The sequence below is a fragment of the Myripristis murdjan genome, chromosome 3 (genome assembly GCF_902150065.1).
Source record: "Myripristis murdjan chromosome 3, fMyrMur1.1, whole genome shotgun sequence".
NCBI classification, from domain to species: Eukaryota; Metazoa; Chordata; class Actinopteri; order Holocentriformes; family Holocentridae; genus Myripristis; species Myripristis murdjan.
The window spans coordinates 6,833,706-6,850,081 of NC_043982.1; the positions used below are offsets into that span (position 1 = coordinate 6,833,706).

The following is a 16,376-nucleotide window of genomic DNA, read 5'->3' on the forward strand; positions in this document are numbered from 1 at the left end:
TTGTTATCTCCAAGCGTAACAATAAAAAAAATTCTCCGAGCACATTGCTTGACAGAAAATACTCTAAAATGAGAGTCTGTGATCTATTGCGTGTGTATTTTGGAGGTCCTTGGCACGAAAAAGTTTAGGAACCCCTGGAATAAGTGATAAAAGGAGTATATTAACACAGGGGCTTTCCCACGACTGTATCTCACAATCAGGCCTGCTTCTCTATGCTCCTCTAGTAGCAGCCTCTATTGTCTGAGAAATTTCACTGTATCCTGCTGTCACCATCCTCAAAACCTTGACAACAGAGGGAAACACACACACACACACACACACACAAAAAACACACGAAAAACCTCACATTTGTCAGTTAAGCGAGGTGTACCTTTGTCCCCAGCCAATGTCTATCAGTGACTCCACAAGTTAATATTTGCTTCTGCCTGCTCATAAATTTGCATTGCATTAGAACATGACCTAAATGCATTTTATCACCCAAAGTAATTAGCTGAGCATTAGTTGTATGGGAGAGAGAGAGACGGAGAGAGTGCAGCGAGGTTGAATCCTTCCTGAATGGGTGGTGGCTAGAGCTCCAGGAGGGATGGTGCAGAGCCGAGCAGAGCAGAGCGGGGCCACCAGATGAAAGAGGAAGTAAACAGGGCCGGAGTGCTGCCTCTTTAATCTACTACATTAACTCCAGCGCCGCACGGGGAGGAGCCGGCATGCAGGCAAAACGGCACGGCCACACAAAAGGGGAGTGTCAATGAGGGGGTAATAAGGAAAGACAATGGGTAAACAAGCAGGGGAAGTCCAAGCCTGGCGTGTTAGAAACTCCCTGCTTCTCACTGCCTGGCACACACAAAGGCCCCACTGTAATTAGCCACCCCAATAGGTTGTTTAGCATTTGCATATAAATGCCCTCACAGGCAAGCGCTAAACACGCTGACACAAGCCATGCCCAAAACAGACGTTCGCCACACCTCTACCCCTCCAGGGGGTCTCAGGGGTCCACTTATGTCGGGCTCCCCTCCCCTCCTCCTCCCCCGGTCTTGTGCGTGTACCCACCACAAGCAAGCTGGCACCCACTGCAGAAGATGCGGACAGTGTACTCCAGTGTGGGTGTTCAGTTCTTGTTTCAAGATAGATTGTGAAACACTGTAGCCAGGCTTCCTGTTGAAGGCCCACAGAGCCATCTGTCATGAGAAAGTACATTTTACCCTGACCACAAGACTGAGGCTTAACAAGAGGGGGGGGGGGGGGGGGGGGGGGGGGGGGGGGGGGGGTGCAGGTGTCAAGTGGTGCGGCGCTTTTTTTTTTTTTTTTTTTTTTTTTTAAACATAACAACTCTATGTGGAAGACAGGAAAGAGCTTGCAGAGATACATTTGCACATACACACACGGACACGCCGAAAGAATTGTCCTGAGGAAGCCAGAGGTCTGAAGAGTGTGAGAAATGTGTGTGCGGTCTTGATCAGGGTCAAAACACACAAGCATGCTGAACGCACCCTGAGAGGAAAAAGAGAGGAGAGGAGACTTGTGGTTGCGGCGGAGCGGTCCAAGCTGATACATTAGAGAGACATAAAGTCTGCATTTACACACGGCTTTATTCGATAGAAAACATACCACCGCTTTATCGCCTTAACATACACTTCTAGTTATTTCCATGCACATTTGCTGGAACAAAGCCGGCGTGTGAGGCCTTTTCACCCTTTCTACACTTCCTTCTCTGTCTGCACTGTTGTTATGACAATGGTGATTCACGAAAAAAAAGGAGAAAAAAAAAAAAACTATAGAACGGAAGGAAGTGATGAGACTGGTGTCTGTGCCCCCACCTTCCCTCCCTCTCTTTCCCTCCCTCCTCCCATCCAGTTTCTCTCCAGTGTAAACAAAGGCTGTGTCATTTACACACTTGCCCTGGTCCTGGCGCTGCTAGGAGGACAAGAGAAGATCCACAGAGCTCCAGCCCCAAACAAGGGCCACTTCCTGTGTTAATCCGCAGCGCAGAGCGCAGCCCCACCAGTGTGCTCGGCTTGCGAGAGCCCTCTGAGCCTCGCCTGTGACACAGGAAGGCTGCGACACAAAAAAGATATCCACCCGCACTGAAAGCTTGGCGCTTACCTGCCATGTGGCCTGTTGTTCCCAACCAGGGCATGACCCAACATGAGGAAACACCTGGCTCCAATGCAAAGCAGCCAATTTTATCACTCTCCTAATATAGACACACACCCCTCGCAAACACTGGGGCTTTAGGGAAGATGCTGGATAAATTAGTAAACCTAATCTACATGGATTTTTTTTTTTTCTATATTTCTGTCATCCGCAGGTGATTTGGAGCCACTTTGAAGGAAAGGCTGCTTAAACACTGCCCTGAGGGAGAGGGAGAGTGGCAGAGGAGAGTTAAAGGAGAGCACTTCCAGTTAAAGAATTGACACTTGGCATGTAAGGAGGGGAAAAACAGTCCACATGAGTGTCAAGCCCAGCTCTTACCTCAGGCTGACTTCCTACATGTGGTCAGGCTGCGTTTTGTTTCCCTGCTTCACTCAACAATGCCTGCTTGCGATCTGTTAATACCTGACTTAAAACAGGAAAACAAGGCAATTTGTCAGGCCTGCGAAAAATAGAGGGGAATATGGAACCTCTTCTTGACCTGAGTTGAAGTGTGACAGACTCACTGTCATACAAACAGGATGACTGAAGCATGACAAGGCCCACATAGAAGGTATGTTTTAAACTCAATGCCGATAAAAGGCGCTTTCTTCTGCTTCAGCTGGGGGCCTTGGTCTTCAACAGCGCACTGCCAATGGCTGTACATATACTAGCCCCGGGCCCCCCATCTTCATTCATTAAACAGAAGGGAAAATGAATGCCATGGTGACCAGACGAGGCTGGTGACGTCACAAAGCCGAGGTCACCGGTCTGTCACGGCCGTCTAGCCCCGTGTCAGTCCCGCGGGATGTGCCCCACCCCCCCCCCTTTCCAAGCCCAGGCCAAATCTCCGTGCTGGGGCACTGGGCGCATGACAGCGAACGAAAACCAAACGGTCGCGGAGGGCTCCGTGTGGAATATGTAAAGGCCACGGCTCTGTCACTGTCATGGGACATCAAGCCCCGGTCACAATGCGGCGGCCGGAGGATAGCGTGCCAGAGACGTGGAAGTGTGGACACAAGCGGACAAGCAATAAGGTTGCCATTAAACTAGATAAATATACATTTTGTGTGTGTGTGTGTAAGTGTGCGAGAGAGAGAGAGATAGTAAGAGAGAGAGAGAGTACAAGAGCGAGAGACTCCTCCTCCTCAGGCCAAACAAAAAAAAAAACACACACACACACACCTCTCCTGTTTTGGTGCTGCTGTGTGGGAGTCTGCTTCTCGCTAATCAATTTATTATGAGGCACTGAGGTCCTCATGTTTGTTCATTTAACACGGGGAAAACGAGAAAGAGCATTTGTTTTAAGTACAGTGAGACCGCAGGAGAAAAACCATGCATGTTTTGGGAGGAGCCAAACCAAGGGAAGAGCCAGAGAGACGCCCCCTCAGACGAACACAGAGGTGTAACGCTGCGGCTGGGAGGAAGTGCTGATTTAATTGCAGTTTGGTGTAACACTCAACGTGGTCTGTGTGACACCTGGCATGAATCGTTTATACTCGGGACACTGCCAATTATAATTCAGCCAATCAGAAATCTTTCATAAATCCTTTGACGTGCCCACTCTGACAAGTAGATGCTTATTTGACGAGATGGGATGGGATGGCGACAGACACACACGCACTGTATCTTCTTTTTAATTACAACGTCTGCAAAGGTGCGACTCAGCCATAAACAATCATCTGTGCAATCAGAAGGAATAGTACCAACACAATGTGCTACAACAATGCAATCCCAAACTGGAAAGCATTGTTTTTTTTAAAATCAGCGGTGCTACTGCTACAATTGGGGGGAAAAAAAACTGCAAAGGAATATGGAATATGTGTAGTTGTAGTGCTGCGGTATCCATTATGACTGGTGATGCTGCGTTCAGGTTTGATAACGACACAGTCAGGTGCTGGTGGGCTACACTCTTGATGGTTACTGGCATACACACACAGACACACACACACATACACACAGAGGAGAAAACATGCTACCATCATGCGTTTTTAATGCATATAAAATTCTGTAATTGTAAATGATTAAAAATAAAAATAAAAACTCTGAACATTATTGTTTTTTTTTTGTTTGTTTGTTTTTTTAAGAACTGCTGCCACTTTCTTATTCAGATCTATTGGATGCTACTTATAAATACATTCAAACTCTGGTCATTTGTATTTTGTGTGTTTGTATGCAAATCAGCAAAATTAGGCTGAAAAGAAAATGAATTAACAAAAAGAAACTAAAATAATGGTTTACATGCACTGTCGGATAAAAAAAAAAAAGACAATTTACATTGCACTTGTTAGCTTAAATCTCATGGCAGTAGAAAACCAAAAACGGCCTGGCATGAGTAATAATAGTGGGTTACCATTCAAAAAATGTGTGTGTCTGTGTATGTGTGTGTGTGTGTGTGTGCCCGTGCATGTGTTAGTAGGGGGGAAAAAAAGGGAAAGACAGCGGCAGAAGCCCGGTAGAGAGCTGCCATCAGAGGGCTAGGGAGGCTACAGCACTTAGAGGCCATTTTATTGCTTTGCTGTGGTCAAGTGAGGTGCACCGAGCTCAATTCCACCACAACAATAGCAAAGAGGGCCGCAGAGACAAAAGAGGGCTATCCCTGCTTCTTAACCCTTTCACTACCAGCAGGCCAGCCGCCCAGGGCACTGGGAGAACAAAACCAGGCCGCTGCAAAAAAGCTGGGGGAATGATAAATTGTAAATCCCAAGTTATATACTTGTCCCTCTCGCACACATAAACACATACACACTATGTGACGCGCACAGTGAAAGGCCACGTACACACAACCCCACAAGAAATCTATCAATGAAATTTTGCTGGAGTCGACTGCTTTTTTCTGACCAGGAAGAAAACAGTGAGTAGCTTCACCTCAGCCTTGCTGCAGTGAGTCTCTCACACTTAAATACGCTGCAGCCTGTTCTCCACGTCTTTCCATCTCTGCCCTCCCTCCCTCTACTTCTCTCTCCCTGCTCTCCTCCATTGGGAACATGGACAGGCTGCCACACATTTGCAAGTGAATCACACTTTTTGTTGAGATTTTTTTTTTTTTTTTTTGAAAAAAAAAAAAAAAAAAAAACGGGGAAAAGAGTGCAAGAGGGAACGGGGTACTCCTGCAATCGCTCTTTTCTTTTCTTCTCTCTCTAATCCTGAGGAGGATAAGCTGTGAGGTACACAGAGAGGAAGTGCCATAGACCTGCTGGGGTCCAGCACATCCTAGCAGTGCATTCCTGCAGCCTAGCTATGAGACACACACATAGACAGACAGACGAAATCCTTCTGAACCGTTAAAAAAAAAAAAAAAAAAAAAAAAAAAAAAACAGCGTGGACGCCATGAACACAGCATAAAAATTAAAAATCAGCATTACCCCAATCTGGAGCCAAACAAAGCTTTAAACTAAGATAAAAACATTAATAATAATAATCATGATAATAATTATCTTGTCTGATAATATGCACTTAAATGCATTTTTAAGCCAACTTAGATACACTTGAATGAGCAAAATAATAACACTCTTACAAAAATATCTATTTATTAGCAGCCCAAATTCCAAACGCTGCATTGTAAATATTAATGAAAAGGATGGAAAAAAGGGGCTGAGGAGTCGGTATCCACGCAGTACTCCTAACATTTTCATATGTGGCCTTTCAAAGCAGGCCCGGCCCACTGACCGACAAACAGAACAGCTGAGAGAGGCTAGTAGCTCACCAACACACACACATGTGCCTGCGCAACCACACACACACACACACACACACACACACACACACACACACTCTCTCTACATAAACACACATGCTGCTAATCTAAGCCATGATGTTGCATCATCTACTAGTGACCTAGCTGTAAATTAGTGACAGGGAAAAATGCCATGCTGAGGACGGTTTGATGAACAGGATCACCTGCCTGGTAACAGCGTTGGAACGCATTTTGAGGAAATAGCTTGACACATGCCTTAAATACTGTGGGCTAGAATACATAACAAAAAAGAATTTGAGCAATCTTGCATTTGTATTTTTTTTTTTTTTTTTTTTTTGGTGTGTGTTAATAGAATAATTAAAATTTTCTAAATTTAAATGTGAAGGGTGAATTTGCATGTTTTTCTTGAATATGTAGTTCAATAGGTAATATGAAATATCAATGCTTCAGCTACGCAGCTGAAGCATTGATAATATCACAACACTCACACACACACACACACACACACGCGTGTGCACACAGACTTACATTTCAGTTACACAATGCAGATTTCACCGACACAGATAAACAATGCAAGGGCAGTGATCACTCCATGGAGCACAGTAACATAGAGGAAGAGGAAGAGGATGACAAAGAAATAGGGGAGGATAAAAAGACGGCGTGTGTGTCGTCAGAGTCACTGGCCAGAGGGGCCCATGTATTGTTCCAGGGCTCAGCGTGGGGAGAGAAAGGCGACCTGGGCCGCCTCTGTCTAAGCGTCCTCCATGTTTTATGCATTCTGTCCTTTGTGATGATAAGCGCGAGCGCGGAGGGTGGAATGCTGGCCTCCAGGGTCCAGGAGAGGGGTGGGCTTATGGGGGGCTGGGGTGCTGCTCGGTTCAATTTTTTTTTTGCAGCCCCTGGAGTGGTCCCTATCGCCCCTGCCTCACCCGCGCCTGTGCGCATATGCAGCCTATGCACAACGCACACCGCTGCTCACCCCGTCCCTGAACGCTAGAGCTAGCTGCTGCCCCAAATAAAATATATATACACTCCCACACACACACACACACACACACACAGAGTCATAGCTGCTATACTACACATGCGTGCCAAGCTTTTTACGGTGCTGCTAGTCCTGCACAGGAAGGCATCACACAGGTCTGGGAGTGAGAGTCGATACAGCAACTCAGAAACAGAACAAGCTCCATCACTGCGACAACATGACTATCTAACAAATACAGTCTTACGTGGTGCATTCATTACAGCACCGATTTTCAGATTCTAGTCAAGGACCTACATTCTCACACACACACACACACACACATACATTATAACTCCATTTCCATGACTAAAAGATCATTAATCTAAACTGCTTGCTCTGTAATGCAAATGTGTATAAATATGTATTACATATTATGTGCTCTATTCAATGTTAGCTCATGCATTTTCTTCAGTGAAGGGGACTGAGAGGTCACAGACACTTTACCTTTACATATATTACCGCAGGAATTTTTTTTTGTCACCATCATCTTTCTATTCTCAAATTTTGACTCAATTTCTAGATCCCCCTAATATTGAATTTGTGTGTCAACATTTAGATTTAAAAATAAATAGATTTTAAAATGTATATAAAAAAATAATGGTCATGAAAAAACAAAAGGTTGTACTAACTAGAAACTGGATTTTCATAATCCTGGTATGCACACATGCAACTATGCACACACACACACACACACACACACACACAAGCAGAGACACATGCGCATCTTCTCAAATCATAAATCTAGCCTACCACAATGAGTTAGCCGAGATTGTTAACACGATAACATATTGTGAAACAGCAAACCACAGAAATTCCTGCCAACTTCACTTCAAAAAGATAAAAGAATGACATTGAGAACAAGAGCTCAAAAGAGGACAGGGAGGGGAAATTTAGAGAAAAGAGGTGCTTGCTGTGGGTAGAAGAGGAGCCCTTGTGGTGATTGGGGGCTTCAGGGATTAAGGATCAGGTACAGCACGCACGCACGCAGAAACACACACACACACACACACCTGAGTATGACAGTCATTTCTTCCACCCTACCTTCCCACTTTCTCCCTCACCCCTGTGCTGAGCCGAGATCCCGCCCCCTCGTGTCTCCTTTATGACAGCCTGACACGCACACCACTGGCCTCGGCGGCAGGGCAACTGGAAGAACTGGTCTGGGCTGCACAAGCTTGCATATTCAAAACCATACATCAGATTCACAGCCATCAGCTGCACTAGCTCGCGTCATTCACACACACACACACACACACACATACACATACACACACATACATCCCCTCAGCTAATGGAGGAGGGAGACACTTTACACTCTCCTCTCTGATTTCAGTGCAGACTCGTCCACACAAAGGTAGTCCTGCTCATATTTATACTGCCTTGCCTCCCTTCAAGAACACAAACAGTATGAAAAAAAAAATTCATTTACTTATTTTCACCTATACATGTAATAATAAAACATCATATATTTACTACCACTGCTGCCACTACTACTTATAATAACAATAACAATAACAATAAATTTTACACCAATACAATAAAATAAAAGCAATCTATACTTTATTTGCTGATGAGAGTATATTTCAGTGGATACTGTTGCCATGTGTTCGCAGACTTCCTCTGCCACGCCAAACCAAAGTGTGTGGAATAAAAGGAGTTCGTTCTCCCATGCACGGCCTTAGTAGCCTACTGTTCACCCAAAGAGGGCTCTCTCCGACTGAGGACATGGCAGCGAGCTTCCACGCGTTACCAGTCCCCAAGACTGGAAAGGTGGGAGTTGAGGAGGGAGATATGGAGAGACACACACAGAATGAGACGGGGGGGAGGAGGGTGACGGGGGCAGAGAGGCTCTCTGAGAGAAGAAGAAGAAGAGGAAGAAGAAGGGGATAGACAGCCAGAGGCGCTGTCTCCCCCTTCTCTGTGTTACCCCCTAACCATGCAGCGAGTCCACCCGTGACAACTGCTATTCTCTTTATCTCATCTCCTCAGCTAGGCTTCCTATTCACGTTTCCCAGCATCACACAGTCAAACGAGCTCTGAGAAGTCTGAAATACCTGTCATCAAATATGGTTATGCTGGAGCACCAAGTGCATAAGGCAGACAGAGAGGACTGTTGTGTGACTATACACAGGCTGAGAGGCTACAGCACATTACTACAGTGAAAAAGGAGCCTGCCATCACATCACAACATTACAACCCGGAATATCCTCTGTTCCTGCTATGAATACTGATCACGAAAACAGCATGAGGATTCAACCATATTCACTCCCTTCTATTAATAATATGACCAGAACCACCTTAATGCCAGTACCACCGTCACACATAAACAAAACTGCAGATTCCATTCATTTGGATCTGAATAGACAACAAAGCAGTCTATCGTGGCATGTCTCACACATCCACATAGCAACATGCTTCATTCAGTCTGAATTCCCTACAACCATATATGCAGTGGTGTAAAGGAATTGCCTGATATCGTAGAGATATATGAAACAATGCTAAGAGAATAGAATAAAATAAATGTCTGAATAAATTAATGATAAAAATCTCAGCAAAATATTTGCATGAGTGTAATATTCATACATCATAAATACAATATAATTTTTTTTTGCTTAGGCTATGTAGACAGCATAAATCTACTCAAAATATGAATGTTATACCATTAACCTAAACACTCACATCGAATCAGAAAAAAATATTAAACACTTAAACATAACCAATTTATCCTGCATAGTCTTAAGAAAAATTAAACACAAGTCTGACCATAACTAATGAGCTCAAAATGAATAAAATGACATTTTTAATGCTTTTTTTTTTTTTTTTTTTTTTTTTTTTTTGGTAAATGCTGTCTGTGGTTAAAAAAAAAGCACTCTGGTGGCACTTTGATAGCCCACAGTTCCCTTAAATGGAATACTTCCAATATCACAGACAGACAGGAGCATGCTACAGTTAGCAACACAATGTCTGACACAAACACATAATTGAAATATAATACACAGAAATAAAGCCGGTGAAATTTAAATACCTTTTGCCAGTAAATGCTATAAAACATAAATATAGATTACAAAAGATAATAAAGAGGAGAATTACACAGGTGAGGTGACGGGAAACATTTCTGCCGTCTTTGTTTTTGTAACAGAAGACACAGAGAGAGGGAGGAGGAGGAAGAGGAGACGACTGTTAGTGAGAGAGAGAAAAGAGGAAGAGAGATCATTTGAGGTTTGGCACAGTGGGCTACCTGTCCTATACACTGTATCACTGGTATCTTAGCACACACACACACACACACACACACACACACACACACACACACACTCACACACACACACACACACAAAAGACTGTTTTATAAACAATGCAAATCTGCTCAATGCTCGAGCTACACAGGCTAATACAACCCAAAAATAGCAGGGAGTGAAAGGAGGAAAAAACAATATGGTCACTGGTGAAAAACAAAATATTTAGTCATGCTGAATGCCAATTTCCCCTCTTCATCCTATTGCTATTCTCCTTCCTACTGCTCCTTTGCAGTCTGAAAGGTAGGGATCTGTTTATCTGACCTCTTCCCCCGATTCCTCCTCTATGGCCCATGGCTATCTGACCCCTTCACCCAACCCCCTCAACACTCCCACCCTCGGCCCCCTTTTCCCTTTTTTTTTTTTGCCTTTCCGTCTGCCAGTCTCGCTGTTTTATTTTAATAGGCCTGTTACTACGAGTGGACTATTTTGGTTTCTCCTATCCTAAACTAAACCCACAGTCTTCTATCCTGCAGATGCTGACAACCACTATTTCTGAAGTGCTTTTGTGTCACCCCCACAACATACCCCTCCAATAGCTACCATCACCCCAGCCAGACCTACTCTCTCTCCCCAGCTTCCCTCCACTGCTGGCAAGGGGGTTCCTCTCTTTCTTTTTTTATCTCTCTTACACTCACTCCGTGACCCCTGTTCCCCCGGTTTCTTGCTGTCTGACCTATCCCAGCCCCAAAACACACACACACACACACACACACACACACACACACATACACACAAACACCCCCTCCTCTTCCCCTTTCTTTCTCCCCCAACGCTACACATATCCTCGCCTCTGCTCGCAAAACCTCTCTTTTTCTCCTTCTTTTCCCTGTCCCTGGGTCGGGAAGAAATAGCAATCTGATTGAATAATTCTTGTAGCTATTTCTGACTGTTTAGCTCCAGCCCGTCCGATAAGTCAGCACTGTTTTCGTAGCACTATTTCTGGAGATCTTCGGGGTTGTTTTGTGGCACCTAAACGTCAAGGTGCCAATTGCATCTCCGTTTGCTTTTATTTTCCCAATTAGTCCCGGTGAGACTGGTTACAATGTAGTCATAGGCGGTAGTAGTCAACACTATCTTTTTGGATAGGCCCATTCGGCCCTGATATCTCTTTCCATGCCTCGTTTGTGGTTTTTTTTCCGAGAGTATAGGCTACTTTTAGTTTCACCTAAAAAAAAAAATCCAATAAATATGCTATTTATTGGCTGAGCAATTACAAACGTTAAACCTATATCCTAGATTACTTTAAGTTTCCTGCAGTAACTTTCGGTTGATTATGTCTGTTTCGGGTCAGGCTAATAATGTAGTATTTGTTTTCAAAAAACAAAAAAGGCAAATTATTGTTCCCCTCGCAAGTCTGATGCCGTAGTTGTTCGGGGCAATAGATAGGCTACAGCCTGCCTATGTCTTCCCTACAGCACGTCTGTTCTCTGAAGCACAGCTCAGACTCGCTGGCTCTCCGTATACAAGGTCCTGCTGATCCGCTCTTGCCATGAAGGAGACCCGGGGCTCCGTTTTCTGATCACACCACTTTCACACAACACACACAAACACGAACACACACACACACACACGCGCACATACACACACATGTCGATCGATTTGCATGTGACTCCGTCAGGGAATGAACGAGAATCGACTTAAAACAACGCTTCAAAGAGGCAAACAGCCGTGAAAAAATATAAAAAAGAAAAGATGGACAAAAGTGGGGGAAAGAGGAAAAAGTAGAGGAACTAAAGACAGGGCGGAGGAACTACACGATTCAGAAGCGTGTCGGAGAAGACCAAAAAATGTGTTTATCCTGGAGAGGATTTTATAAACACACGACGATGCCGAAAAACACTGGATGTGGCAAGTGTCATATCTGTCAAAATTAGAGAGCGGGCGGTGTTCCCTTTCGCCGGACGCACACGGACCCACAGGCTGGACTTGGAGCTCCTTTTCTGGGCAGCGCTCATGTGGAGCTGCCGCTGCCCTGCGTCTGCTCAGCATAGCCCTTTCTTACTGCATTTGTGCCTCAAAACACGATTCTCGACACCAATAACCCCTCTATGTCTCTTCCCGATCCCATCGAAATGCACATAAGTGTTTTAAAACCATGTTTTCTACGATCAACTGCTTGGAGAGGATCGCTGTCTTGCCCATTTCTTTTCTTCCATTCATGAGGAGAGGAGGACGAACGCTGATGTAAACACAGGTAACGATATGAATAAAATCGAGAATAAACAAAACTACTTGCATGAAATGAACTTGTGATCGCCTGTCATTTCTCACAATATGAGAATAGCTAGCTCCGCTACACGTAGCCTAAACTACGAGCAAATAGGAAAGAGATTCAGATAAGTCTGTATAGCGAAAAGAATAGGATCGTGGAAACAGAGGAAAAGAGACAAACGCAAAGTTGAAACTTACAATTTCTCGCTGCCGCTTTGTGATCCTCGCTTTTTAATCCAGTATTGAGATGATTTAGCTAAAGATCCCATCAAGGCAGTCCCCTTTTGGTCAGTTTGCGCTTAGGATGGCAAAAGAAAGATCATTGTTGTTGCGGAGTGTAAAAAAACGAAGTAGGTACTATTAGTTGTTAAAGGCAATATAAAAATAATTTGGATGCAAAGCAGGCGATGAGTCTTGTGTTAGAGGGAGCGAGGAAGAGGTGAAAGTGAGATCTGATGATTGAAAAGAAAAAAACTCTTTGGATCTTTATTCCTGCTAATTAGTTTCCTGCAAAAAATGGCTGTGATTAATTCAGTGCGCATGTGCTTCATTACACAGGCACGAAGGGAAGGGCTAATTAGCCGCCTTCTGGATCAATAAGATTCAGCAAAGGAGAGAGCTCGGGAGAGAGAGGGAGGGAGGGAGGGAGAGAGAGGGAGGGAGGGAGGGATGGATGGATAGATACAAGTAGAAAAAAGAGGAAAGTAATGATCAGGAATTGAAAATATGGAATTAAGAACAGCAGAAAGTAAGAGTTTGATTAGACCGAAGACAGTGAAAGTTAATACTGGAGCAGGCAGCCGCAGCAGGCAATGCCCGACATTATAGGCAGGTCTTTTTCCCCCTCGCTCTTTTTCTTTTCTTTTTTTCATTTTTGACTTTTGAAACGTTTTATTCCAGTCGGGGTTTTTATAGAATGACACCGCCGACATATCCTTTGCTTATTATTAAAAAAGCCCATAAGCGACCATGTTTTATTTGTTTTGATTGTTTTTTTTTTGTTTGTTTGTTTCTGGCTCTTGCAGTTTAAGTTTGTTTTTTGAGAGCAGAGAGCTGTATCGCTACTTTATGATAGGTTATGTTTGAAATATATCTACAACTTACTGAAAGACATTGACTTAGGTACGGCGGCTCGGAAGTCAAAAGGAAATATGCAACTGTTAAGCACGGGCTACTTGTAAATATGTAAACAAACTAACGCATCTGTAAAACACGCTTTCCGGGGGAAAGAAAGCATGTTTAAGTCGATTTTTACATGAATGCAAATATTGCATGATGGCACGTAATATAGATTACTATAGTTTAGAAGCGTGGTCAGGAATGAACACAGCTTACTGAGTGCAGTGGCACCTGGATGTTATCAGTGTTATCCATGTATTGGTATTTTTGAAAGCTTAACTGGATGCCATATATATATTTTCGGCATATATTGAGACGAAGGAGCCCTATAACTTTCCTTTAGCTTTAAGTTGGTATCAAATGTTGCTATACGGCGCACAATTTTTTATAACTTTTAGAAGCCTCACGCAGCTCAGCCAGCACGGCATTTAGAGCAAACACTCCACATTTTTACATTTAAACTGCAAAAATATCAATTCACCTACGACGGGCTTACTGACAATAAAATCCTACTTTTATAAGCCTCACTAAAGCAATAGGCGAAGTTCTTCCTCTCATACAGGAGTGAGGATGCATGGACTGATAAAATATTTTGGTTAAATCCATAAAATGAAGGATTGTAATAAAAAAAAAAAAAGAAGAGTGAAATTCAACTTTATAAAATACAGTGAGACCCAGGGTAGCTATAGTGTGGCGAAGGGAAGATGAGAGACCGGTCGTTTTTTTTTTCTTTTTCTTTTTCTTTTTCTTTTTTCTTTTTTTTTTTTTTTTACAGTTAGACTACTGCCAGTTCAAAAACTTAACAAATCACAGCTCTTCTTGATAAGACTATTTTGGTATAAAAGGAAATAATTCGGGGCATGTTTCAGTGTGTTCGAGAGCTTGCACGGCACAAAGGTTTACATTTTTTCCCCCGGTGAAGTTGTGAAACTCCTGACAGCCCTTTTGTATTGGTATGCAACCCAAGTTCAACTCTGTTTAAAAATAGCCAACTTGTTGAAGCCCCGTTATATTATATAGGGGGAAATGTAGGCTATTTAAATTTAGACGTTGAGTTTAGAAATGAATATAGGTCTATATGCTGCATGTTACGCAGCACACCACACAGAAACTTTAAAGTGCAGCTTTAATACGTGGAGATGAATGGGAACGCGTGTTATCTTGACATCTTTTATAATATGGACAAAACTGGTGGGAACAAGTACATAATAAGAATAGCCAGCATTGTTTCAAATAATTATAACACATCTATGACAGGGTGACACAGCCGCATCAAGGCACTGGTTTATCAGGCTAGGCCTGTTATGCATGTGTTTTGAGAGGGCTGTAGATGATCATTTTAAATTTTCTGATGGAGCATGGATATTTATCAAAATGGCCTTGACATGAGGTGTGATCACTGTCTGCTGGTTCTCTTTACATTTTGATTTTTTTTTCTGATTATGAATCTGTAAACGCCTGTTTGATCAATACTAACATACATTTGCTGGGGGTCTCTGTAGTTTCTTTTCCCAAATCACCTTTCCCCGAAGCCCTTCGCCTCTATAACTGATGGTAACTTGTCCTTTTGTTTCCTCCGAGTGAAAAGACTGTATTGCAAAAAATCAACCCCTGAGTCCCCCAGTGCTCTTTGTTATGATAATTTTATTGTTGATTCTCGAAGGAAATGGACAATCCCTCACTCTCAGTATGCACACTTTCTGTGCACACAGCTCCATATAGGGACCTGCTCCACTAAATACAATTAACCAGCAGCTTCCATTGATCACATAACATGCTATGTTTATTGAAATATTATGCATTTCATAGCCTGTGGCGTTATAATCAATTCCGATGAGTTTAATAGCACGAAAACATTTACATGAATTCAAACATTGCCCAAGTCTAAAGTAAAAAGCTACAGAACTTGCAGTAGCCAGCAGAGAATGCTGTATAAGAGATATTGACGCAAGCTGCAGCTGGATTAATAAAACAGTCCGACATTGGTGTATTTTTTTTTCTTCAGATGTCTGTCAGTTTGATAGAGATGCATAACACAGATAAATGTAATCGACTTTGTTTTTAATTGTAGCCTACACAAATGATAATCTATCATGAGGAGGATGCCCGGTGATTTTTTTTTTCTGTCCTTTAAATTTTGCAAAGGGTCTTTGACTTAAAGGTTGGGCATGAAAACCCCAAATGGGGCGCGACGTTTCTATAGACCCAATATCCTTTACAAGTGCCTATGCTGAACAAAATCGAATGTCCTATATGTTTATGACCAAGACCCCCGCCCCTCACCACCACCACCACCACCACCAGCAGCAGCAACCTCTCTCTCTATCACGCTCTCATTGCTGTCCAGCTGCTAAAATCTATGGTGTGCTGTAACACAGCGTTTCCTCAGCCCTTGCTTTCCACCATCCAAGCAAGGCATTGATACCTGTTTGTTTAAGCAATGTAGCATCTGCATATAGCATGTCACCTTCTGAAAAACAAGAAAACCTGCATCGCCCTGCCAAACAGCTCACATTTTTGCAGAGTGAGAGGCAAGACTGCTAGAATCTCCAGGATTTGCGACGTGTCTACCCTCTCGGGAAGAAGAGATTGTAAAAATGAATAGGTTGAAAATAGCGTGCGAGAGGAGTTAAAGGGGCTACGAGATAATAAAAGAGTCTGGTGTAATTTGAGGCTTGTAAGAGGCATCCTCGAGCCAGTCAGTCGCCTAAGCCTAACAATGCAAACTTAAGTTTACCAATGTATGCACAGGCCTAATTGACATTACTCAGTGACCGTATTGAGCATATAGGCTATCAAAAGCAGGAGCAGTCAGACATAGGCCTCAAAGCTTTTAGGGCCTACGCATCTCTGAAAAGAAAAAAAAGGAACTGACAGGGTCTGACGCTTTTGTATTACC

At 43.3% G+C, this 16,376-nt stretch overlaps 1 protein-coding gene across 1 annotated transcript in view; it reads right to left on the reverse strand.

The window, feature by feature from the left end:
• zfhx3b (zinc finger homeobox 3b) overlaps positions 1 to 12,934 on the reverse strand; it is a 151,399-nt gene extending 138,465 nt beyond the window's left edge. The window contains 1 exon segment of the mRNA XM_030079176.1: positions 12,557 to 12,934. The gene's annotated coding sequence lies outside the window, so the exon portion shown is untranslated.
• Positions 12,935 to 16,376: the final 3,442 nt, after the last annotated feature.